Below are 26171 nucleotides of genomic sequence, written 5' to 3'. Positions count from 1 at the left end.
TCATCTCGGTTCAGAGAGTCCCGGAAGCTGAACAGAAAATTGCGATAGAGAACAACATAAACATCATTTCCGCCCTTTTTATTGCTCATGAAAACCACACATTGCACGTTGTACCACCATACAGTGAGACCTTCAGGGATGGTGGTCCAGATTGCTGTACAGTCCGGTACCTCTAACACCAAGTAGCACGTCCTCTTGCATTGATGTATGCATGTGTTCGTCGTGACATACTACCGACAAGCTCATCAAGGCACTACTGTCCAAAACAAGCTCAACATGACTCGTGCATATGATGTCATTTATATGTATTTGACGATGCTGGTGCTGATTCCGTATTTAACATTTGACGATGCCACTATGGCTGCAGTACATTAGGACTTTGTTTTTATGAAACAGATCTGATGATGGTCATTAAAGACCGAAACCGGTAATCTGTTAACAAAAAGTTTGTGACCATAGACGTAAATTAAAGGTAACTTATCCCAGGCATGTCCGATAGGGTTCATGTCTGGAGAACATGCTGGCCACTCTAGTCGAGCGTCCTCGTTATCCTGAAGGAAGTCACTGACATGTGCACGATGGGGGCTCGAATTGTCGTCCATGAAGACGAATGCCTCGCCAATTATGCTGCCGATATGGTTGCACTATTAGTCGGACGATGGCATTCACGTATTGTACAGCCGTTACGGCGTCTTCCATGACCAGCAGCGGCCCCACAGAATGCCACCCCAAAACAGCAGGGAACTTCCACCTTGTTGCACTCGCTAGACAGTGTGTCTAAGGGGTTCAGCCTGATCGGATTGCCTCCAAACAAGTCTCCGACGATTGTCTGGTTGAAACCATATGCGACACTCATCGGTGAAGAGAACGTGATGCCAATCCTGAGTGGTCCATTCGGCATATTGTTGGGCCCATCTGTACCGCGCTGCATGGTGTGGTTGTAAAGATGTACTTCGCCACGGACTTCGGGAGTGAAGTTGTGCATCATTCAGCCTATTGCCCACAGTTTGAGTCGTAACGCGACGTCCTGTGACTGCACGGAAATCATTGTTCAACATGGTGGCGTTACTGTCAGGGTTCCTCAGAGCCATAATCCGTAGGTAGCGGTCATCCACTGCAGTAGTAGCCGTTGGACAGCCTCAGCGAGGCATGTCATCGACAGTTCCTGCCTCTGTGTATCGCCTCCATGTCCGAACAACATCGCTTTGGTTCACTCCGAGACGCCTGGACACTTCCCTTGTTGAGAGCCCTTCCTGGTACAAAGTAACAATGTGGACCCGATCGAACCGCGATATTGACCGTCTAGGCATGGCTGAACTACAAACAACACGAGCCGTGTACCTCCTTCCTGGTGGAGTGACTGGAACTGATCGGCTGTCGGACCCACTCCGTCTAATAGGCGCTGCTCATGTATGGTTGTTTACATATTTGGGTCAGTTTAGTGACTTCTCTGAACAGTCAAAGGGATTGTGTCTGTGATACATTATCCACACTCAATGTATATCTTCAGGAGTTCTGGGAACTGGGGTGATGTAAAACTTTTTTTGATGTGTGTATTAACTCAGTCACTCCGTACTGAATTGTCATCCACATACGCATTACATAAGATTAGGGTCCTTTTTGCACTACAGTTTACGTCCTTACACTGAATTATATCCCTGCGCGACATTAACTCTTTATTGCATGATATTTTCCTTAGCAAACAGATACCAGAGAAAATAGTATCTGTGGGTATGGTCTGACACACAAAATAGTATGTAAGGGGTTGAACATTGAAATTTTAATTTAATTTTGATTTGTTTAATATCTTAGGATTGTTCCCATACGGCAACAAACAGAAAATATTAATTCATTATTAATCGTTCAGTTACAGAAATAATTCACTGTTTCAGCCTTTTTCACGAGCGTTTACATACACATAACTTTCAGCAAAGATTGTCGATTATCAGCTGATTCTGCCAACATACACTGAGGTGACAAAAGTCATGGGATTCCGCCTAATACCGTGTCGGACTTCGTTTTTCCCGGTGTAGAGCAGCAACTCCACGTGGCGTGAAGTCCACTGCAGAAATACCGATCCATGCTGCCTCTGTAGCCGTCCATAATTGCGGAAGTGTTGCTGGCGCAGCATCCTGCGCACGCACTGACGTCTCCATTATGTACCGTAATTGTTGGATGGGATTCACGCCGAGGATTCTAGGTGGCCAAACGAACTGCGAACATGGCGCACAGTCATCCGTAAAAATGTCGTCGTTTTCTGGACACATCAAGTCCACGAATGGCTGCAAATGGTCCTTAAGTAGCCGAACATAACCAACGATCGGTTCAGATACACCAGATGACCCACTCTATTCCACGTAATCACAGCCCACAGAATTATGGAGCCACTACAAGCTTACACAGTGCCTTGTTGACAACTTACGTGCATTGCTTCGTGGGTCTCCGCCACACTAGAAGCCTACCCTCACCAGGCCACGAATTTCCAGTCGTCTGGAGTCCAGCGGCTATGGTCACGAACCTAGCAGAGGCGCCAACAGCGATGTCGTGCTCTTCCCAAAGGCACTCGCGCCGGTCGTCTGCCGCCATAGCCCATTAAAGCCTAAGGTAAACATCGTATGTCCGACATTGATTTCTGCGGTTGCAAACACTGGCAAACGCTGCGGCTCTCAAACCTTAGGTGAAGGCCGTCGACCACTGCGTTGTCCACAGTGAAAAATAGTGCCAGAAAATTGGTCTTCTCGGTACACACTTGACACTGCGAATCTCGGAATACTAAATTCCTTAAAGATTTCAGAAACGGAATGTCTCACGAGTCCAGCTTCAAGCATCATTCCACTCTCGAGATCTGTTAGTTCCCCCTTAATAGCGCAGGGCACTTTCTCACACGAATCACCTTGAGTACAAATGACGGCTCCGCGAATGCACTGCCCTCTTATACTCGTACCTTGTGTATGCGGTAGTACCACCATCTGTTTATGTGGATATAGTTATCCGCTGACCCTTGTCACCTCAGTCTAACGAAGCTTGACACAGTCTAGCTCGATACAGCCACATTGTGTTGCTGACATTATACGTAAACTAACGCTTTCTTGCCAAATGGAAAAACAATTCAATAAATGGTTAAGTTACTCGTAAACATTACTACCACAGTTATATAATGTACTCTGTTTGTACCTTCACTTTCTCTAGGACACCCGGCCACCGAGGCTTCATGTATGACTTCCGTCTTTGTCCAATTTTTCTGCTCTTCGCGTGGGAATTAAACACGTCCGGTAATGCCATTACGTTAGTTACAAATACCGGGAAAGACACATGCAGATTGGCGGTTGCGCAAACTGGGAGCTATTAGCTAGGCAGACGGTGCTCACGAAAGATTTTCGAGAAGCTGTCCCTTTTGGCTCATACTCTGTGGATGTCCTTTTTTCCACTCGAACGTGAGCGCGCCGTACGCCAGTGAATGTCGACTCTCGCCACTGGCGTCGAGATCAAAGGCGGGCCATGTGGATTCGGGCGCCTGCGGCTGCGTGCCGGACCCACTCAGGGGGTAAATTAATCCGCGCTGATGACAATCTAACAGCCTAGCTGGCGTCCGCTCGCTGCAGCCACGCGGCCAATCAGCGAGGCGGCGCGAGCCATCCAGCCCACACGGCGGCAGCTCGACCAACGCAGAACGCACGCACGCACATATACTAAAACTGTGCTCTCATATACACACACACACTCGCACGAACGCAGCGCTCCCGCACTGATTTACGTAGAGTCTGCAAACTTTACCACTCATAAGGGAGCCTTAAACTGGACATTTGTTTTTGGACAGCGTGTACAAAAAAAAGTGTCGAATACTTGGAGAAGTAGTGGTACTCATCGAAACAACAAAATTAAGTCCAATAAGCATGGGTCCAGAAACGCATACTTTCCGATATAAACAAGAGTTTATAGGAAGGCTTGCTGTGATGTGCATACTGTAAGGCCTTCGGTACACACACCATCAGATTATTTGACTTGTCGCTCTAACGAAGTAGGCGAGTGTCAGCAATATGTCTCGTGGTCTTATCGTGGCGTGTTTATCTTCTGCCATTAGGTCAGACGATAGAAATGCCACTTGCACGCTTAGAGTAGCAGGTTGACGGTGACAAACTTTAAACAGAACTTGATTAATTTTCACACACATTTATTAAAATAATAACAATCATAAACCTTACTTAACTTGATTCTGGATGCTGTTTACGATCTGAAGTTCCTTTGGTCTTGGTACGTTAATCTTATTCTCACATATCTCTGATACTTGACAAAGTGTCTATACATTTATCTTCATGGCTATGTACAGGGATATGATAATCTTCTTAGGTGCAGACTGAAACTTGACTATAGACTGGTACAGACTAATGCAGACTGGTACAGACTAATGCAGACTGACTAATCGGAGGTCTGTACACTCGTTATAATACCTCGTGCATTCAGGTATCACTGCACGAGTGTGATCCGCGAGGAGGAAAGGTTCTACGTTAGCAGCAATCTCATTGGTTGCATTACATATTAATACGCGGATCGGCGGTAGCAGAATTTGGTCCGTCTCTAAGGCAGCGCCATCTCGTAGTGCGGAGACGGACGAGCGCTGCGCCTGCGCTTAGCAGGGTGCGCTCTAGTGGGAAAGTTGTGTACGCGCTGACTACACGGAACTATGTACACAACACTTGCGCTATGGTTAGTTGCGGATATTAGTACAATTGTTGCATTGGCGCTCCGTCAAATGCGTCGGCAAGGTACTATATCTACCGTTAGGTGGTCTGCAGTCAGTTGCGTGGTTCGAGTCGTTTTGTAGGCTATGTTAGTTTTCGTCGTGTTTGTATGCCTTACTGTACAGTACTGTCAACGCTGCGTGCGTATCGTGGTGGTTTACCTTCTTCCAAACGTTGATTCACTTAGCAGTTTGAGCTGGTGCGCTGCTGGCGCCAGTCTCCATCGATTGTCGTCCGATCGTGGTGAGTCGATTCCCGATGCCTGCTTGTCTTCTTCGCATCTTTGGCGGATGGCTATCTAGCTGCGGCGCGCGCGCTCTGCAGGGGCTAGCCTTCGGGCATCTCAGCTGTGTGAGCGGCAGTGGCGTGTGGCGCCGGCGAGTGGCCGAGTCGGTACGACGGAGGAGCGTGGCCAGCTGCGGCGGCGTGTTTCGACGTTTGAATGCAGATCCGCTGCCGATAGTGATTGGGATTTCTGGGAGATTTAGAGGACAGATTTCCTTCGCGTCTGTTGCACGTTACTCAAAGTGAACGAAGTGGAGTCGTCGAATTGTTTCTTGGTGGGTTCCGTTGACGTTAGTTTAATACCCGAGTGCACTGAAAACTACCTTGGTTGTTTCAGTTATTTTTCACTGTACTTGGCCTGGGCGCCTGATATGTTGATGGTATTTAAGGGAGTGCTAGCTTCGCAAAACAAGTAGACATGAAGCTAGGCTTAATGCATAGCTAGACCTCATGCCGAATAGTACGTAAGTCTGTGCCTGACGTTCAAGAGTGGGCCGAAATAATTTTCCCATTTCCTGCTCCTATGTTATTATTTTACTTCTATTTTTCTATAGAATTGGCTGATCAAATTTTATGAGCCGTTACAGGGCAAGTGGTCACCTAGGTTAGTCCGGCTTGGGTTCATTGGTGCCGTGTATAATTAAAGGTTTATTTGTAACCAGTTCGGCAGGTATGTTTGTCTGTCTGATGCGCCAGAATGTTGTCTGCCGCTGATGTGTTTATGTTACAGATAATTGGCAGCGGTCGACGCGAGCAGACTCATATCGGGGTATCACTGCGGAAGAGGGAAATTTAAGGACCTGGGATTGGTGTCTGTTGTTACGTTCTTAGTGTCCAGCAATTCCATCTTTCCGGTGGAGCGTTGTGGTTTTCTGGAAGCTTAATTGTAGCCCAAAGTTGAGTATAGCTCCATTTTACCTTCTCGTCCGTGAATCTCCTCTATCTGGTAGCACCTTTCGGTCTGCTCGCGTCCATCACTAATTTTCAACGTAATAATTGTAACGGCTCCATTTTAAGACTATTTAATGTCCTATTATTATATTCTGGCCATGAAATGTATGTGAACCTCGCACCTGTGAGCAATACTAAAGAGAAGCTTAGTCGAGTATATTAATCTGATAATACTTTTAATTTGTTACAATTGATTAAATCGGTTCATGGAAGCAGTTTTAGAATTTGATATGGAAGCCAGTTCCTATCGAAGCCATGAAGCATTCAGTTATGTCAGTTAAATTTTATTAATGGGTTTTTATGAACATTGTTTTAATTAGCGAAAATTGCTTGAGTAAATTTTGAAAGATCTGGGTCTGTCACATTTAAATGCATTAATGTTCCAATCTGAGTACTGCTGCTGGTTCTGTAGGCCAGATGCCTTTTATTATAATCGTGTTCCTCTTGGTTTCATTGATAGCATGTGTTTGTAATAAAGAAGTGTTTGGTAACTACAAACTGGTTATATGATTAATTTTGATATATCGAAAGGGATGACACATCAGAGTTTACTGTTACTTGTCTACGTACAAATGGTGTAGTACATTTACATTTTCTCTCTTCGACCACTTGTTACCTATGGAAGCCTATTGCTCGACAAGTGAAATAGTGGATCTGATATTCTGCAATGATTTAGCAAACGGACAAAACCTGAGAACCCATGCCTTCTGTGTGGCAGAGCGGTTCTAGGCACTTCAGTCCGGAACTGCGCGTCTGCTACGGTCGCAGGTTCGAATCCTGCCTCGGGCATGGATGTGTGTGATGTCCTTAGGTTAGTTAGGTTTAAGTAGGTCTAAGTTCTAGGTGACTGATGACCTTAGATGTTAAGTTCCATAGTGCTCAGAGCCATTTGAACCATTTTTAGACTGACAGTAGAAGGCCCCGCACAGCCCGCACGACTAATGTGGAGGAGCATGTGCAATGTTCAGTGGAAGAAATCTTTGGGACCAGTTTGCGACGATTAGCAGCAGCAGAAGCCATGTCTCATTCTCTTATCTGAGGGGTACTTCGTGAACAATTCCCAGCACCCAAGTCATCTACAGCGTGTTCAGTCCCTAAGGCTACAGTATCATCATGGCAGATGGCTGTTGCAGTAGTTTGCCACAGTTCCACTGTTCACATCCAAGATTTTATTTACCGGTGAGGCAAGGTTGACAAGAGATTTGTTGTGAATTTCCATAACCAGCATGTAAGGAAAGACGTAAATCCCCAAGTGATTCAGGAACGAGGGCTTATCACCTATTTTGAATCAACGTATGGGCAGGCGTACTTGGCGACAGGTTCATAGTGCTATGCTAACACCCCCGCCCCCTCTCAACGATGGACCTTGCCGCTGGTGTGGAGGCCTGCGTGCCTCAGCGATACTGACAGCCGCACCATGGGCGCAGCCACGACAGAGGAGTATCTGTTGAGAGGCCAGACAGACGTGCGGCTCCTGTAGAGGCGCAGCAGCCTTTCCAGTAGATGCAGGGGCGACGCTCTGGATGCTTCACTATCTTGCCCTGCAAAACCAACCAAAACGGCCTTACTGTGATGGTACTGCGAACAGCTGAGAGCAAGGGGAAACTACAGCTGTAACTTTTCGCGAGGACATGCAGCTTTACTGCATTATTAAATGACGATGGCGTCCTCTTGGGTAAAATATTCCGGAGGTAAAATAGTCCTCCATTCCCATCTCCGGGCGGGGACTGAAGAGGACGTCATTATCAGGAGAAACAAAAGTGGCGTTGTACGTATCGGAGTTTAGCATGTAAGATCCCTTAATCGGATGGGTAGGTAAGAAAATTTAAAAAGGGAAATGAATAGGTTAAATAAGATACAGTGGGAATTAGTGAAGTTCGGTGGCAGGAAGAACAGGACTTCTGGTCGTGCCAATACAGGTTTATAATAACAAAATCATATATGGGTAATACAGGAGTAGGTTTAATAATGTATAAAAAAAATAGGAACACGGATAAGCTACTGCCAACACCATAATGAACGCATTATTGTAGCCAAGATAGACACAAAGCCCATATGCACCACAGTAGTACAATTTTATATGCCAACTAGATCCGCAGATAACGAAGAAATTAATGAAATGTATGATGAGATAAAAGAAATTATTCAGATAGTGAAGGGAGACGAATGGCGACAGGAAGGGCATCCTGCCACCCCATCAATTAACTTTGCCAGATCAAACACAACCATGCCGACCCGGCGGAAGTGCGGGACGGAGGCATAAGGAAAGAGAGAGTTAAGGGAGACAAAAATTTAACAGTAATGAAGGAGTGGAATTCAATAGTAGGAAAAGAGAAGAAAAAGCAATAGGTGAATAATAGACTGGTGTAAAGGAATGAAAGAGATAGCCGCCTGGTAGAATTTTGCACAGAGCACAACTTAATTATAGCTAACACCTGGTTTAAGAATAATGAAAGAAGGTTGAACACAGGGAAGAGATCTGGAGAAACCGGAAAGTTTCAGATAGATTATATAATGGTAAGACAGGGATTTAGGAAACATGTTTTAAATTGTAAGACATTTCCAAGGGCAGATGTGGACTCTGACTACAATATATTGGTTATGAGCTGTAGATCAAAATTGAAGAAACTGCAAAAACGTGAGAATTTATGGAGATGGGACCTGGATAAACTGAAAGAACCAGAGGTTGTAGAAAGTTTCAGAGGGGCATTAGGAAACGATTGACAAGAACAGGGGAAATGAATACATTAGAATATCTGAGATATGAAATAGTAAAGGCCGGAGGGATCAAGTAAGTAAAAAGACGAGAGCCAGTAACACGAGAGATAGTGGATTTAATTGATGAAAGAAGAAAATATAAAAATGCTGTATTTCAAGCAGGCGGAAAGGAATACAAACGTCTAAAAAATCAGATCGACAGGAAGTGCAAAATGGCTAAGCAGTAATGGCTAGAGGACAAATGTAAGGCTTTAGAAGCATATATCACTAGGGGTAAGTTAGATGCCGCCTACAGGAAAATTAAAGAGACCTTTGGAGAAAAGAGAACCACTTATATGAATATCAAGACCTCATATGGAAAACCAGTCCCAAGCAAAGAACGGAAAGCAGAAAGGTGTAAGGAGTACATAGAGAGTCTATACAAGAGCGATGTATTTATGGACATGGAAGAGGACGTAGATGAACATGAGATGGGAGATGTGACACTGCTTGAAGAATTTGACAGAGCACTGAAAGACCTAAGACGAAACAAATCCACGGGAGTAGGTAACATTCCGTTAGAACTACTGATAATGTTGGGAGAGCCAGCCACGACAGAACTCTGCAATCTGGTGAGCAATATGTATGAGACAGGCGAAATAATAAATCCAATTCCAAAGAAAGCAGGTGCTGAAAGGTGTGAAAATTACGGAACTACCAGTTCAATAAGTCACAGTTGAAAATACTAACACAAATTCTTTACGGACGAATGGAAAACCAGGTAGAAACCGACTTTGGGGAAGATCAGTTTGGATTCCATTGAAACGTACGAACACGCGAGGCAGTACTGACCCTACGACTTATCTTAGAAGATATTTTTGGGAAAGGCGAACCTACCTTCATAGAATTTGTAGACTTAGAGAGAGCTTTTGGCAATTTTGACTGACTCTTTCAAATTCTGAAGGTGGCAGGGGTAAAATACAGGGAGCGACAGGCTATCCACAATTTGTCCAGAAATCAGATGGCAGTTATAAGAGTCGAGGAGCACAAAGAGATGCAATGATTGAGAAGAGAGTGAGACAGGGTTGTAGCCTATTCCAGATGTTATTCAATCTGCATACTGAGCAAGCAGTAAAGGAATCAAAAGAAATTGCAGTAGAAATTAAAATCCACAGAGAAGAAATAAAAACCTTGAGGTTTGCCAATGAGATTGTAATTCTGTCAGACACAACAAAGGACTTGGAAGAGCAGTTGAACGGAATGGACAGTGTCTTGAAAGGAGGATATAAGATGAACATCAACAAAAGCGAAACGAGAATAATGGAATTTAGTCGAATTAAGTCGGGTGATGCTGAAAGAATTATAGTAGTAAATGAGACACTTAAAGTAGTATATGTATGAGGTTTGCTATTTGGGCAGCAAAGTAACTAATGCAGAGAGGATATAAAATGTAGGCTGGCAATGGCAAGTAAAGCACTTCACACAGAAAAAGAAATTCTTAACATCGAATATAGATGTAAGTGATGGGAAGTCTTTTCTGAAGATATTTGTCTGGAGTGTGGCGATGTACTGTTGCATGGGCGACAAACAGTTGGGCAAGAAGGGAATAGAAGCTTTTGAAATGTAGTGCTAGAGCAGTATGCTGAAGGTTATAAGGTAAGATCACGTAACAAATGAGGAGGTACTGAATAGAATTGGGGAGAAGAGGAACGTGTGGCACAATTTGACTAGAAGAAAGGATCGGTTGGTAGGACACGTTCTGAGGCATCAAGGGATCACCACTCTAGTACTGGAGGGAAGCGCAGAGGGTAGAAATCTTAGAAGAAGAGCAATGAGCCGTGGATTTATTTTCAAAGAATATTCTTAAGAATTTATTTTATTTACTAGCGATTCATCAAGAACATTAACATATTTAATCACACTGTGTAAGCATGGAAGTAGTTGCCAGGGACTAGTTGATGAAATCTTAACCTAATTCCTTTTAACAAATGGGAATTTTATTATGAGATTTCGGGCAGAGAACATTGCCACTCCCTTTTGACACAGCCGTAGTTAAGATTACTCACAGCAGCCTCTGAAAGACTACACTGGTTAAAATCTGCAACACACCAGATTACTTTAAACTAAAAGTTTTAACAGTTTACACAAGCACACAAACTATGCATCCCCGTAGGAGGGATGGAAATGGTACAAAACACTAACAATTAAAATATTAATTTTGCCACCGAAGGTGCAACTTGATTTTAACTTCTAAGAAAAGTCTTTCGGTGAAAGGATGGCAACTTTATATACTAAAATGATCATTTAAATAAAAGCCCATGAAATGCAATCTTATATAAAATTCCACAAGGTTGGCCAAACAAGTTAAGATGCTCTACAGTACACAGATACCGCCTCTCAAGATGATAGGCAAGATCAAAACATATTTCAGGCATTAGGCGGTTACACTCGAAGCAATAAATTCGTTAACACACCAAATCCGACAAACATGACAGAGGCAGCTCCGAACGACAGACACTAACTGCCTCACAAAGGCGGACGAGAGACAGACTAGCAAGCTGAGGACGAGAGACTGACCCAGACTGATCTACTGGCGAGCTCATAGCGCCTCTTAAATGCACGTGAACAGGCAACCCTCCCCCTTTCCCTCCAGAGGAAGACACCAAAGCTGCGATTGCCACAGTGGCGCCACCGCCAAAAACGTAGAGCGACTGCTTCACACTACGCGCTGCGGCGCGCTCTTCAAAACAGCAATTTTTACCACGGCTCGAGCAAGAGATGAGTACACCAAACAAATTCAGAACGATGTAAGTTGCAGTAGTTAGTTGGAGATGGGGAGGCACGTACGGTATAGAATAGCATGGAGAGCTGTATAAATCCAATCTTTGGACTGAAGACCACTACAACAACAACAGCAACAACACATGCTACTACAAAAGTTAAGTGGGACGCATTATCTGGACTTCCTTATTCATATACTTTGTTGAGGCTGTGCCATTGCAGCAAAGAATACAAATGTCGTTCATGCATGATGGCTCACCAGCACACGTTCGTCGTAATATGCGCGAACGCCTAATGCAGGACGATTGAATTGGTGGGGGCGTGAGGGGGAGGGGGTAGCATACCTCTCGCTGCTCGTTCCCCAGACCTGAATCCCCTAGACTTTTGGTTATCGGGACACTTGAAGGAATTAGTCTACGCCACGCTAATCAACTATGTGCGGTCACTATAGGAACGCGTCTTCAATTCGTGACAGCAGGTATTACAACAACCGGTATACTTTAAAGAGTCCATCATTCCTTATGCCGGAGAGCAGAGGGATCCACTGTCATGAATGGACGCCACGTTGAGCACCTCATGTAAACACGTGTTTGTAGCAGAAAGGGTGCATTTTAGGACTGTGTTTATTGGAATTATTTTGTTTCGATGAGCCCTACCATCTCTGACAGTGTTTGCACAGCCTGTATAGGAGAAAGTGGAGCAAAACCGAGTTCCTTAACTTTTAGTTCATATACATTACTATCAGTGATTAAAAAGTTTGCAAATCGACGTCATTCACATCGCTTATGCTTCGACAACATGATACTAGTTCTCTTTCAGACTAAAATAAAACACCTCAGCATTAAAATTAATGACCTCGTTTGGTCCAAAATATTCACATTTCCCTCGCCTATGTGGTAAAATGATATACCCATATAAATGCATGAAAAAAAACAAGAAAAAAGTTTTATTCTACTGCAAAAAATATATGACAATATTTAGATATCCATGAAAGTAGTACCAAGGAATATCTTGAATCTATTTTTCTGTGACCAAACGAAACTACTTTCGCCCGTCCATAACTATCGGTTCTTTGATTGTTCTAGAAGAGGGCTCATCAAGTTGGAACACATGAAATATTAGTTAATAACTGAAAAAAGATTTACCTGTCCTTGACAACTGAAAAAAGATTTACCTGTCCTTGACACATTTCATTGCCACAGAATTGCTTGATTGTTTACGACTGTCATTTACTACTAAAGAGTCACTTGATGTACAGATTAACGAACTGTTCTCTTGCGGTACACAGTAAAACCTTTACTAAAGTACAAGTTCATCTGAAACTTTAACTGTCAGTTCAAAAATCATCATTGCAGTCCATGAGGTTCGTACTGGTTTTGAACATTCCCTCTCCATTGATCGGCACTGCCGTACCACTTCTGGTGGTGGGAGATGTTACGCTGGATCGAACAGACTGTAATTTTGGACGACAGTAGCGAAGTTTCTAAAGGCGGGAAAGTACCAGCAAGTGGCTCCTCTTTGACATGCAGACTAAAAGCCAAATTTCACCCTGAAGCACTTTCACGGGAAAGCTGTGGCGACTGGCATCATTGCGCTTATGGCAAATAGATTAGTGAGAGAAACTGTCCACATCGTGCATTTCGGGAAACGGGGCTATTTCCACCAAAACTGACTGTCACCCGGGCGTCATTTATTCCCTGCTGTTGCACTAAGGTTTCACAGACCTTTCCAGGACTCACACATCTCAAACGAAAACCCCATGCTCACTAGGCAGATGCACTAACAGCTACCATACAGTTTCATTTGATTGACCTATGCCTGAGTTTCAGGCAGGATCCCCCATTTCATTCGATGCTGAGGTGTTATTTCAGTACAGTAGGAGAGCATTTCCAGTTTTGTTTGTGTTTAGTGGAAACACCAGTCAGGATGAAGCGTGAATGGGATCTGGATTGTGGAGGGAAGTTTGGTTGTCCACGCAGTTGAGCAATGCCATTAAGGAAGTGTGATGTAGTGATTAGCGAATCTGCCTCGTGAGCAGGAGGTTACATATACGCCAGGTCACCAGCATTGTGAAGCCTAATGCAGGATTGGCTCAGGTGACTGTTAACATAGCGGGGTTATGTAGGGATTTTACTAAAGAGGATCAGATAGAGATAGTGGGTGGGGCTGGTAATAGTATTGATAGGGATGGGGAGTATGACATAGATGGTGACCTGGAAAAGATAGCCACTCAGACTGGCAACACGAATGTGCATTTCGTGGAACTGTTTCAGCGTCACGATCGGCCTCATCTTAATACAGCCGTCAGGCGTAATAACATGAGACTTGGGGGTGCGCTGATGACAGAAAGCATGGGTCACATATCAGTGGTGTCGGTGGAGTATATCAGCAGGACGGGTTTCACTAGACATGACCTGCACCTCAACAAGTATGGAAAGGGGAGGTTAGCAAAGCTTATAGGTGACAGCATAGGTGGGATTGGTGGGATCACTCATGGGAAAATTCCTGCAGTAGTCGGTGTTAGAGCTGCACCTTTTTTAGATTGAAGTCAGCTGATAGGTATTCCTGCTTAAGGGAAGTCTCTCTAGCAAAGGAACCACTTTTGACAAAGCTTAGGTATCAGAGTAATGACGGAATTAGTACATTTCATCAGAATATACAAGGTATTAGAGATAAAGTTAGTGAATTGCTTATTGATGTTGACTCTGAAATTATTGGTATATCTGAACACTTCTTAAATAAGGAGATAATTCAGAGGCTTCCTTTACCAGGATACAGGTTGGCTGGCAGCTTTTCGAGGAGCTCTTTGCGGTGTGGGGGAGTAGCCATGTATGTGAAAAACGGCATCCCATTTGAGTCAATTGATGTTTCAAAGTACTGCACTGAAAAGGTGTTTGAATGTTGTGCAGGTGTGGTTAAATTCAATCGAGCTAAACTTCTAACTGTCGTTATTTATAGATCCCCAGACTCCGATTTCACAACATTTTTGCTAAAGCTAGAGGAGGTTCTTGGTTCACTTTATAGGAAATACAAAAAGTTAGTTATATGTGGTGACTTCAATATTAATTGTATAAGTGATTGTGCAAGGAAGAGGATGCTAGTAGACCTCCTTAATTCATATAATCTTATGCAAACCGTATTCTTTCCAACGAGAGTGCAAGGGAACAGTAGAACAACCATAGACAACATTTTTGTTCATTCCTCATTACTAGAAGGGCATTATGTTAGCAAAAAGGTGAATGGCCTTTCAGATCATGATGCACAAATTTTAACTCTAAAAGATTTTTGTGCTGCAACATGTGTTAAAAATAGTCATCTGTTGTTTAGGAAAGCTGATCCAGTTGCTGTAGAGACCTTTGTAAACCATATCAAGGAACAAGAGTGGCAAGATGTTTATAGCGCTGTTACAGTAGACGATAAATATAATGCTTTTCTCAAGACTTTTCTCGTGCTCTTTGAAAGTTGCTTTCCGTTAGAACGTTCAAAACATGGTACTAGCACAAACAGGCAGCCTGGGTGGCTGACTGGAGGGATAAGAATATCTTGTAGAACAAAGTGGCAATTATAGCATAACGTTAGAAACAGTCAGAATCTAAATGCAGCAGCCCATTACAAACAGTATTGTAAGGTGCTTAAAAATGTTATTAGAAAGGCAAAAAGTATGTAGTATGCAAATAGAATAGCTAAGTTTCAGGATAAAATTAAAACTATATGGTCAGTCGTAAAGGAAGTGGCTGATCTGCAGAGACAGGTCGAGGATATAGAATCAGTGCGTAGTGGGAATGTCCGTGTTACTGATAAGTCGCATATATGTACAGTATTTAATAATCACTTTCTGAATATAGCAGGTGAACTAAATAGAAACCTAGTCCCAACAGGGACTCTTAGAAAAAAGTGTTCCGAGACTGTTACCTGAAATGCTCCTCCATGATACTGACAAGAGGGAGACTGAGTTAATAATTAAATCACTAAAGACCAAGAACTCTCATGGATACGACGGGGTATCTAGCAGAATACTGAAGTATTGTTCTATGTATGTTAGCCCAGTACTAAGCCATATCTGTAACTTTTCCTTTAGGAGTGGTCGGTTTCCTGACCAATTAAAGTACTCAGTAGTGAAGCCACTTTATAAAGAGGGAGACAAGGATAATATTGACAATTATAGACCTATTTCTATGCCATCGGTGTTTGCTAAGGTTATCGAGAAGGTTGTATATACAAGGTTACTGGAGCATTTAAATACACATAATTTGCTGTCAAATGTTCAGTTTGGTTTTGGAAATGGTTTAACAACTGAAAATGCTATATTCTCTTTTCTCTGTGAGGTTTTGGACGGATTAAGTAAAAGGTTGCGAACGCTAGGTGTTTTCTTTGATTTAACGAAGGCTTTTGACTGTGTTGACCACAAAATATTACTGCAGAAGTAGGACCATTATGGAGTAAGGGGAATCGCCTATTACTTTGAGAACAGAAAGCAGAAGGTAATTCTCTGCAATATTCAGAGTGGTAGTGATGTTCAGTCCCAATGGGGCACTGTTAAGTGGGGCATTCCCCAAGGGTCAGTGCTGGGGCCACTGCTGTTTCCTATTTATATAAATGATATGCCTTCTAGTATTACAGATGATTCAAAAATATTTCTGTTTGCTGATGACACCAGCTTGGTAGTGAAGGATCTTGTGTGTAATATTGAAACAGTATCAAATAGTGTAGTTCATGAAATAAGTTCGTGGCTTGTGGAAAATAATTTGATGCTAAATCACAGTAAGACTCAGTTTTTACAGTTTCTAACTCACAATTCAACAAGAACCGATATTTTGATCAGACAGAATGGGCAAATTATAAGCTAGATGGAACAGTTCAAGTTCCTAGGCGTTCGGATAGATAGTAAGCTGTTGTGGAAAGCCCATGTTCAGGATCTTGTTCAGAAACTAAATGCTGCTTTATTTGCCATTAGAACAGTATCTGAAATAGGTGACACTTTTTTGGCTCAAAAACAAGCTGTTCGACCTATATGTGGTGTAAGTTCGAGAACCTCTTGTCGACCCCTATTCAATAGTCTGGGAATTCTGACATTGCCCTCACAGTATATATTTTCTTTAATGTCGTTTGTTGTTAGCAATATTAGCCTATTCCCAAGAGTTTGCAGCTTTCACTCAGTTAATACTAGGCAGAAATCCAATCTGCATGTGGAATGCACTTCCTTGACTCTTGTGCAGAAAGGAGTGCAGTATTCTGCTGCATCCATTTTCAATAAGCTACCACAATAACTCAAAAATCTTAGCAGTAGCCCAAACTCTTTTAAGCCTAAACTGAAGAGTTTCCTCATGGCTCACTCCTTCTATTCTGTCGAGGAGCTCCTGGAAGGGCTAAAAAATTAAGCAAATTCCGGGGTTACATTGTTGATTTTCTTTATTTAAACTTACGACTTGTCACCTGAATATGTTTTTTTTTTTATATTTCATTTTATCTGTTTCTAATATCATATTATAATTTCATGTATTGGCTCGTTCCATGACCATGGAGACTTCTCCTGAATTTGGTCCCACGGAACAATAAATAAATAAATAAGTATATCATACACTACTGGCCATTAAAATTGCTACACGACGAAGATGACGTGTTACAGACGCGAATTTTAACCGACAGGAAATGATTAGCTATTCAGAGCATTCACACAAGGTTGGCGCCGGTGGCGACACCTACAACGTGCTGACATGAGGCTCGGAGACCACGGCTGCGGTTACCAGTGACGTTGCATCACAGACAGAAGCGCCTGCGATGGTGTACTCAACGACGAACCTGGGTGCACGAATGGCAAAACGTCGTTTTTTCGGATGAATCCAGGTTCTTTTTAGAGCATCATGATGGTCACATCCGTGTTTGGCGACATCGCGGTGAACGCACATTGGAAGTGTGTATTCGTCATCGCCATACTGGCATATCACCCGGCGTGATGGTATGGGGTGACATTGGTTACACATCTCGGTCACCTCTTGTTCGCATTGACGGCACTTTGAACAGTGGACGTTACATTTCAGATGTGTTACGACCCGTGGTTTTACCCTTCATTCGATCCCTGCGAAACCCTACATTTCAGCAGGATAATGCACGACCGCATGTTGCAGGTCCTGTACGGGTCTTTCTGGATACTAAAAATGTTAGACTGCTGCCCTGGCCAGCACATTCTCCAGATCTCTCACCAATTGAAATCGTCTGGTCAATGGTGGCCGAGCAACTGGCTCGTCATAATACGCCAGTCACTACTCTTGATGAACTGTGGTCTCGTGTTGAAGCTGCATGGGCAGCTGTACCTGTACACGCCATCCAAGCTCTGTTTGACTCAATTCTGAGGCGTTTCAAGGCCGTTATTACGGCCAGAGGTGGTTGTTCTGGGTACTGCTTTGTCAGGTTCTATGCACCCAAATTGCGCGAAAATATAATCACATGTTAATTCTAGTATAATATATTTGTCCAATGAATACCCGTTTATGATCTGCATTTATTCTTGGTGTAGCTATGTTAATGCCCAGTAGTGTAGATATTTGAAACCTTGTGAAAACTTAGTTTCATTTGATTAAAGCACCTATATCTGGACTTCAGGCAGGATCGCTCGTTTCGTTCAACGCTGAGGTGCTACTCCAATACAGCTGGAGACCATCTGCAATGCTGTTAGAGTGTAGGGGGAGTAAGAAGTGGGTGAGGCACGAATGGGGTTCTGGACTGAGTAGGGAGCCGTGCTAGGGCAGTCCATGTGGTGTGTGCGACAGGGCGCCGTAGCGGTGAACACGTCTGCTGCGTGAGCAGGTTCGAATCCCAGCCTTGGTACAAACTTTCATTCGTCGCTTCAGCCTGCATATACAAAACTGCAACACGATATGTGACAGGTTATAAGTTTTAACCATCACGTCTAGAAATTCAACGATGGATGAATTTGTTCTCCAAGCTTGAATTTTGACGGTTTAGGAAACGTTTCACTTTAAAATCTCGTTGTATATTCTTGATTTCATAGAATTTTGACCGACCGAGAAGTGTGTCAGGATGGCCAAGGCTTTTAAGGCTAACGTTGTAGAGAAGCAGAGCATCCAGTTTCGAACCCTAGTCCGAGACAAATTTCCAAATCATATCATCGATTAATTTCAGTGCTCTTATGTGGCCACCGTCCGAAAAGCTTGCCTGTATATTGACATTAGCGGTCGCTGAATCATAATAGTGTGTGGTGCCTTTACTGGCGAAGATGTTCTACAGAACAGACACCACAAACATGTACAGAGTGTTTCAGTAAGAGCGTGCAAAAATTTAACAGTACATAGAGGATGCTCCACTGAACAATTTGAGGTAGGGAACCTGGAGTCCAAAATGCCAGCTTAACGAAATAATAAGAATACGAGTAAAATCAGATTACTGTGTACTTTATTATTTACATTAGTTACAGTTAACTGGAAATACCATCAGTGACGCAATGAACGTACCATTTCTACTGTACCTTATAAAATGTGCTGATACTGGCGGCCATCTACCTCAACGCAAGCACGACATCGGCGAATAAGAATCTGACGCGGCCTGACAAGTGTCCTTGGTGTGTTTTTCCAGTCACATCACAGGCAGCTACAATTCTGGCAACTAATTCCATCTCCGTATCCAATGGGGTCTCATAAACAAGTGACTTTAGGTATCCCCATAGCAAATAATCAAGGAGATTCAGATCAGGTGACCTCGCAGGCCATGGAATTGGACATCTCTTTCCAATCCAAGGACCAGGAATGCTAATTCCATCTCTGTATCCAATGGGGTCTCATACAAAAGTGACTTTAGATGTCCCCATAGCAAATAATCAAGGAGATTCAGGTCAGGTTACCTTGCAGGCCATGGAATAGGACCTCTCCTTCCAGTCCAACGACCAGGAAATGCAGGACTGAAATGGTTGCGGGCATCCACACTGAAGTGAGGCGGTGCACCGTCATGTTGTATCCACATCCTCTCACGCACAGCCAAGAGTGCGTTCTCCAACAGCTCAGGTAGAACTCTTTGCACGTACCCCAAGTACAGGAGGCCATTCAGACTTCCTAGTAATGAGGCGCGTCAACTTTATTTTCATGCAGGAAATAAAAATTGTACATGTAAATAAACAGCACAGTACATGTAAACCTCTAAGCATGTTAGTTGTAAATAAGCTGTAAAGTAGTATTATTAGGCAAAGCGATGGACATATCTGCTTAGGCTGCCTTCTCCGACCCCAGGTTCCCTAGCTAAAATTGTTCGGTGGAACATTCTGTATGTCCTGTTTCATTTTTGCACGCTCTTACAGAAACGCCCTATATATGTTACATTCTGAATTGCCTGCCACGTAAAGGTTTCCTCATGCGACGAATGATTTGGAAGTCACTGAGTACAATATCACGAGAATACGGAGAGGGCCGAGAGAGGAGCTTTAAGTGAAAATTTAATAGCCCAAATAGATGGGAAATTGTTTAGAAGCGTAGCAGGTATTGGTGGCGAGGTACATCGAGCAGCAGGTTGGTATGGCGCATCCGCATCCTGTCATAATGATATGGTGCTGGCCGTAGTGAAGAGGCGTCATCTCATGATCGAACCCTCTGCTGGTCCCACTGGCGCGTCAGTGATTCTCCTGGTCCACGGCAGAGACAATCTTATCGCTGAACTGGGGTTGGGTTCGGTGTCCGTCTGGACCTGAGTCCCAAATCCGCACTGCAGCTCAGAAAATGACTTCTTCATACGTTTCACAGCAGGTGCGGGGCGCAAGGGTGCAGCAGGGAGCGATGGCGGCAGTTGATGGAAATCTCCGCCAGGCGGCATCTGTTGTTGGAGGGCAGCGGAATGGGAGGGTTGCTCATGCAGGAGGGGGAAGAAGTCTGTCAACGCTTTAGCCTTTGCTGCCATCTGCAATTACTTCTGCAGCTGCAATTTAAACGTCCTCTTAAACGGCTCACCTACGGAGAAGTCGTTAGGTTGTTGCTTTCTGTTCTTGCTGCAGGAAAATACAATTTGGGCGGACGTTGATTGTGGGCTGTGATATGAAACAACGTTACGAGGTGTACTTCAGTTGTGTTCGACGCCTTGAAGGACATAAATAAAAGTTAGTCCAGGTTACAGTGGGGCTTGCGCACTGATGGTTCCCTAAAAACTTAATTACTTATACAGACAGTTAATCCATTGGGGGAATCGGGAATCTCGACGTTTTATGTCAGTTATTGATATCGAGACTGGCAAGATATCGGTACCAGAGATTCCAATACCGTCGAGAATGTTTTAATTTGCAAGTTTGAAGTCGGAGAACAAATGACAAAACAACTTTTTTTCGTGTGATATTGTTACAAATTAACAATTTTCAGATTTTTTCCTTTAATTGTACAAGGAGACCTTTCTTCTTGCCAAATTTCATTATTGTAGATCAAGGGGAAGTAACCTACAGGTTTTGGTGACTGAGTTTGCGAGTATTGAAATATGTCACATAAATGGACGTATCTTCTGACTGCGATGACATACAAGCTTCACTTTTTTACACCGTAGATCTTGATATGTGACATAAATTTCATCTTGATATGTCTACCCCACCGTAGGCCTTAATGTGTGACATAAATTTCAGCTTGATATGTCTACCCATTCCTGACAAAAAGGGGGTCTTAACAGACTAACGGACGGACCGACAGACACACAGGCATGCAGACAGAAGGATAACAAAGTGATGATATAAGGGGTCCTTTTTTATCGACTGAGGGAGGGACCCTAAAAACTGACCGAGGGTTATTGGCTTACAGTGTTGCGTTCACCTATCGACCATTTCACATTTACTTATTTTATTTTCGCTTCTGCCACTAATTCAGATTTTTCTACAGTGTATCTAGTGGACTGGAATTTTACTTCAATTGCTTATCAAATCTTGTCTGCTGTTAGAGCTGGGCAGTTTTTTTATGTTGTGATCTTTGGGTGTGCACATTTGTGTAAAATCTGCTTAAGGTAAAATTCAGGATAAATTCTCCAAAGTGAGCACTACTAATTCTCTTGCCCATCCTTCCCAAATTCGAACTTACTTAAGTTTCAGCTTTAATGAAGCAGATGGCGATGGGACGTTAAATCTAACATCTTTCTGTTGTGCCCCATATCTCAACATTCGGAATTATACTGAGTAATGATAACTGTAATAAGACAATATTTCAGATGCTAGCTTAGCCATATATTCTGATTGTTTTCAGTTGCATAAGGACCACTGCTTTGAATGTACTCTAGGCTGTATGTTATATGACATTATTTCGAATACTACCAATAAATCCCACATAACAGACCTTGCTGCTATGGGTGACTTGTACCTGAAAGATACAGATGGCTGTACCATAGGTGTCACTTCGTAGGGAAGAAGTGGGGATATTTATGGAGAGCTCAAGCTAACATATAGTTCCTGAAGAGCAGCAGCAGCTTTTTCAATAGTTACATGGACGACAATCTGGGAGATTGACTGATCTCGCCTTGTTATGTTAGGCAGTATGTCCTTGGAGTGTTAGTACTGTGAAAGGCTGCAACCAAGGGTACATGGAGCTCTGCTGTGTCCCTTAACGATGGTGGCACCCTCTTGGGTAAAGACTTCAGTAAAACAAGCACTTCCTGAGACACTGAGGAATGATCACTTTGGTAACAGAGGGAAGCGTAGAGGGTAGAAAGTAAAGAGATAGACCAAGTCTATACTACAGTTACCAGGTATTCACAATGACCCAAATTCAGTAGTTATGCAGAGGTAGACAGGTTTGCACAGGATAGACGGGTGTGCGGATCTGCATTAAACCAGTCATCCGACGAAAGACAATAGCAACAACACCACCAAAATCTCTACTTTTTTTTCTGTGATTGGTTCCATGTGACACAACACGAATTTCTTTATGATATATCCTCATCATCTCAGAGCAGTACTTGCACCATACATCGTCCTCAGTTATTTGTTGGCTTACTCCAAGCTGTCTTCCGCTACAGTTTCACCCCCTATACTTCCCTCTAGTACTATGGAAGTTCTTCCCTGAATTCTTAACATGTTTTTCTATCATCCTACCCCTCCTTGTTGTTAGTGTTCCCCGTAAGTTCTCTTCTCTGCTGACTGCGTGGAGAACCTCCTCACTCATTATCTTATCAGTCACTTAATTTCCAACATTCTTCTGTAGCACCACATCTCAAACGCTTCGATTCTCTTAGCTTTCAGTTTTTCCAAAGTCCATGATTAACTACTATAGAATATTGTGCTCCAAACGTACTTTCTCAAAAATTTCTTTCTCAGATACAAGTAGTCTTCCCTTGGCCAGGAATCCTCTGCTTGCCTATTTCAGGGGCTCGCTTTTCTTCTTAGCGGTCAACGAAATGTTCCATCTGACACATACGATGATCTGTTGCAATGATGTGAATTTCGCAGCATAGGCGCACCCCACTGAACAGTTCCAAAGACAAATTTTAATCAATTTCCAGGCCCAGTTCTAGCGGTGTGTCGTCGATGGCGTGAGCTTGTTGTTATCAATATCTTCCGAAATATTTGTGATTATAAAATCGCCTGATTACGGTCTTGTTGATATAGTAACCCACCGACATTCACCTCATGGGAAAAATACGCGCGTAATTATCTCTGGTCTATCAGTATTTATTTGTCGAAAAGTTCATAATAAACCTGCTAATAATTATTTCAACTGGTCTGCACTACTTGTCTTAGTGAATGCTTTAAATTCTGAATATTATTGATCAGAGTTCCTTACTTAATGCGATACCCTTTACTGTATACAGCGTAACTTATAACGTTCAGAGATATTAGTACTGTCGCCAGTATCACAGACATACGTTAGTAGACTGGCAGTACCGTGTTCGGTATCATTAAAGCCCCTACCACGCCGTAGCGGAGAAGCGAGGCAACTGTCCCCCAACTGAAGCAGCTGATCACCGTCATTTGCAGGTATAACTCCTAGTACTGGGGTTGTGATTTGAAGTATATGAGACGCAACAAGAGCAAATTGAAGCACAAATTAAACACATTCTTGTTAAAAAAAATATTGAATATTCGAGTCTATTTTAATACCGGTAGTATACTTAAATGAATGAAGTTTCCTAATTTCCGAAATACGTCTGCATAGAGACGCGAAATTTAAGAATGTAAGGCTCTTTATTGACAAGGTGGAGCGAGTTTACATCGAGTTATTTGCATTAGATAATTACATGAAAGTAGCAGACAGTACGATTATTATTTAATTCACGTAATTTTCCTGTCAGGTCCTGTTTGCTTTTTGCCGACTACTGTGTACATTTTGCACGCTTGCTTTTGTTTAGAACAGTATTGTCTAGACTCGAGTTTTGGTATGATTAATTGTAATAACTCATATCACTTTAAATACCGTAGGAATTTCATTCGCACATTAGTTTTTTAACACTGATAGCACCTCTGAAAGTGGTTGAGTTTACAACATTTGATCAAATATTTGACCATTTACGAAGCATAATCACCACCTGACAACACATGTTAAGTATCTAAACGCAATTACTTGACCTACCTCTGATTCATACTTAATATGTATGTGATTAAAAATCTAAATACCAATCACTTGCCTAGTTCTTCATTCAGTTCAACTTGGTACATTAACCCTGTTAGTATTTTTAGTAATTTATATGCAAATATAATATAAGTACTTGGCATGCAACAAAGAACCTTTGTTTGTAATCTAACACTGCAACTTTTTCCCTATGTAGCTTGCAATTTTTGTAGCAGAAAGTTTCTTAGATACAGTATAAGGTGTAAATATAGACATCAGGTTAGGCTCTAGAACAATCTGCTGTCACATACATTTAACATTTGCATTAATTGGCTTTGCAAACACATTGTTACTTTCCAATTTAACCCACAACTCAGAGGCATCACATATTAGTTTATCACAACCAAGATGTAGTGTCACTTCAAGAACATCCTGTAACAACCTATTATTGATATTTTGACAACTATCCATTAATACCCTCTATCATTATCAACATTTCTCATTTTAAATAAATGGTGAAAGCATGAAAATAAAATACTAGGACCAAAAAGAGCCTCTGCAAAGACCTAAATGTATTAAGAAGAGTCAGCTATCCATGTTTTCAGTAACTTACCAGAGCACATTAAATGTCATGTAATGGAGGATAAAACAATCAAAGAACTTTCTATGTGTCAACTACTTGAAATATGTTCAGTAAATCTTAGATTTATTGTATTGGTTATAGAATTAGCACTTGTGTACAATGATGTAATGACTTTTCACTGTCTTACACTGACATGTACATCTCTAACTTCATTCCACACCCCATGGAATACTACTGATGCAATGTTCAGTACGAGAAGGTAAGAGGTGTGAGGAAGGACCACCACACTACAGACATTAATTGGCATAATTAAGTTCACAGGATTAAATTTTGTACACATGCATAAGAAAGACAGCTGTCTGGATTATTCACACACATGTGGTAAAATGCAAGAGTTGAAATGATACAACAAGGCTATTTTCAATTTTAAACAGTTATTTTTTTAATTAAAAAACATCATGTTTCACCCATCACTGATTCTAAAGTAAAATTGATTTAGTCAGTGTCTAATAACTTTTTTGTGCAACTTTGCATTGCATGTGTTTGCAATATGGTGACAACAAAGAGTAACATACTGCCTTACAATTGATTTTACAATAATGTACAAATGATTCTCTGGGAAAATATTTTCCATCAGATGGTCCTTCAGTTCAGGAAAATAAACCCTGCTGCACTATTATTGGCACAACATGTGACATTATTTCAATGAGTGTATTGCTTTTCTGAATTACATTAGTTGATTTCACAACCCATAGCCATGTTATTTTCTCACCTTCTCTGCAAACCACAATCACTCCTGCTGATAGCATAATCAAGCCACCATTGTTCTTTCCTCCTTAACAAATCAGAGAACTGAATTGCTTCTACACTAAATAAACTATGTACACAAGAACTGCAATTCAGTTTCTTTACCACATGTTTCACGACAAAACCTGCAATATATACAACAACATTACTAGTGTACTCTGTTAAGTTATTTGGCAATATCACATAATCATGGTCAGACACAGACTCCACATTTCTTTCATCAGTACAGTCATATCTCCTGCTGTTTCAAAACTCAACTAGGTCATACAAAACACGTTTATTTTTCCCAGTCTAAGGTAAAAGACATGTATCATCTTGAACCTGACAGTTACCAGTTGCCTTAGGTCTAACCTCATTTGAAATGTGGAGGTTCCTATATGCTGCTCTGAACTGCAGGTAGGATCGATTGTTATTCCATCCTAACCTAGATCTAACTAAAGAAAAATACATTTCCAGATGATCCTGGCTAAACTTGTACATCAGCAAGTATTTCATCTTTTTTGAAATGATTACATCATTATACAAGCCTTTAATAGTTTCACACAGTGCTAATATCCCAAGTATAGCTGTCCTCATATTATCTTCACATAATAGCTTCCCATTTGTATCTTTAAGGGATGTCAAATAACCAGCTACTGTCTCAAGGAAAGGCTCCCAAACACACTTATTACTCCCCCAGTTGGTGCCTTGGATCCCTTAGCCAAAGGATTTTTTGAATTGAACATATTAAATATTTGATCAAAAATAAGACAAAAGTCTGCTGTTCCTTCAGATCCCTGAAATTCGTCTAATTTTAAATCGCAGCATAAATATTGCAGT

Source organism: Schistocerca americana, chromosome 7 (assembly GCF_021461395.2).
Source record: "Schistocerca americana isolate TAMUIC-IGC-003095 chromosome 7, iqSchAmer2.1, whole genome shotgun sequence".
NCBI classification, from domain to species: Eukaryota; Metazoa; Arthropoda; class Insecta; order Orthoptera; family Acrididae; genus Schistocerca; species Schistocerca americana.
Note: the sequence above shows the minus strand (reverse complement) of the source record.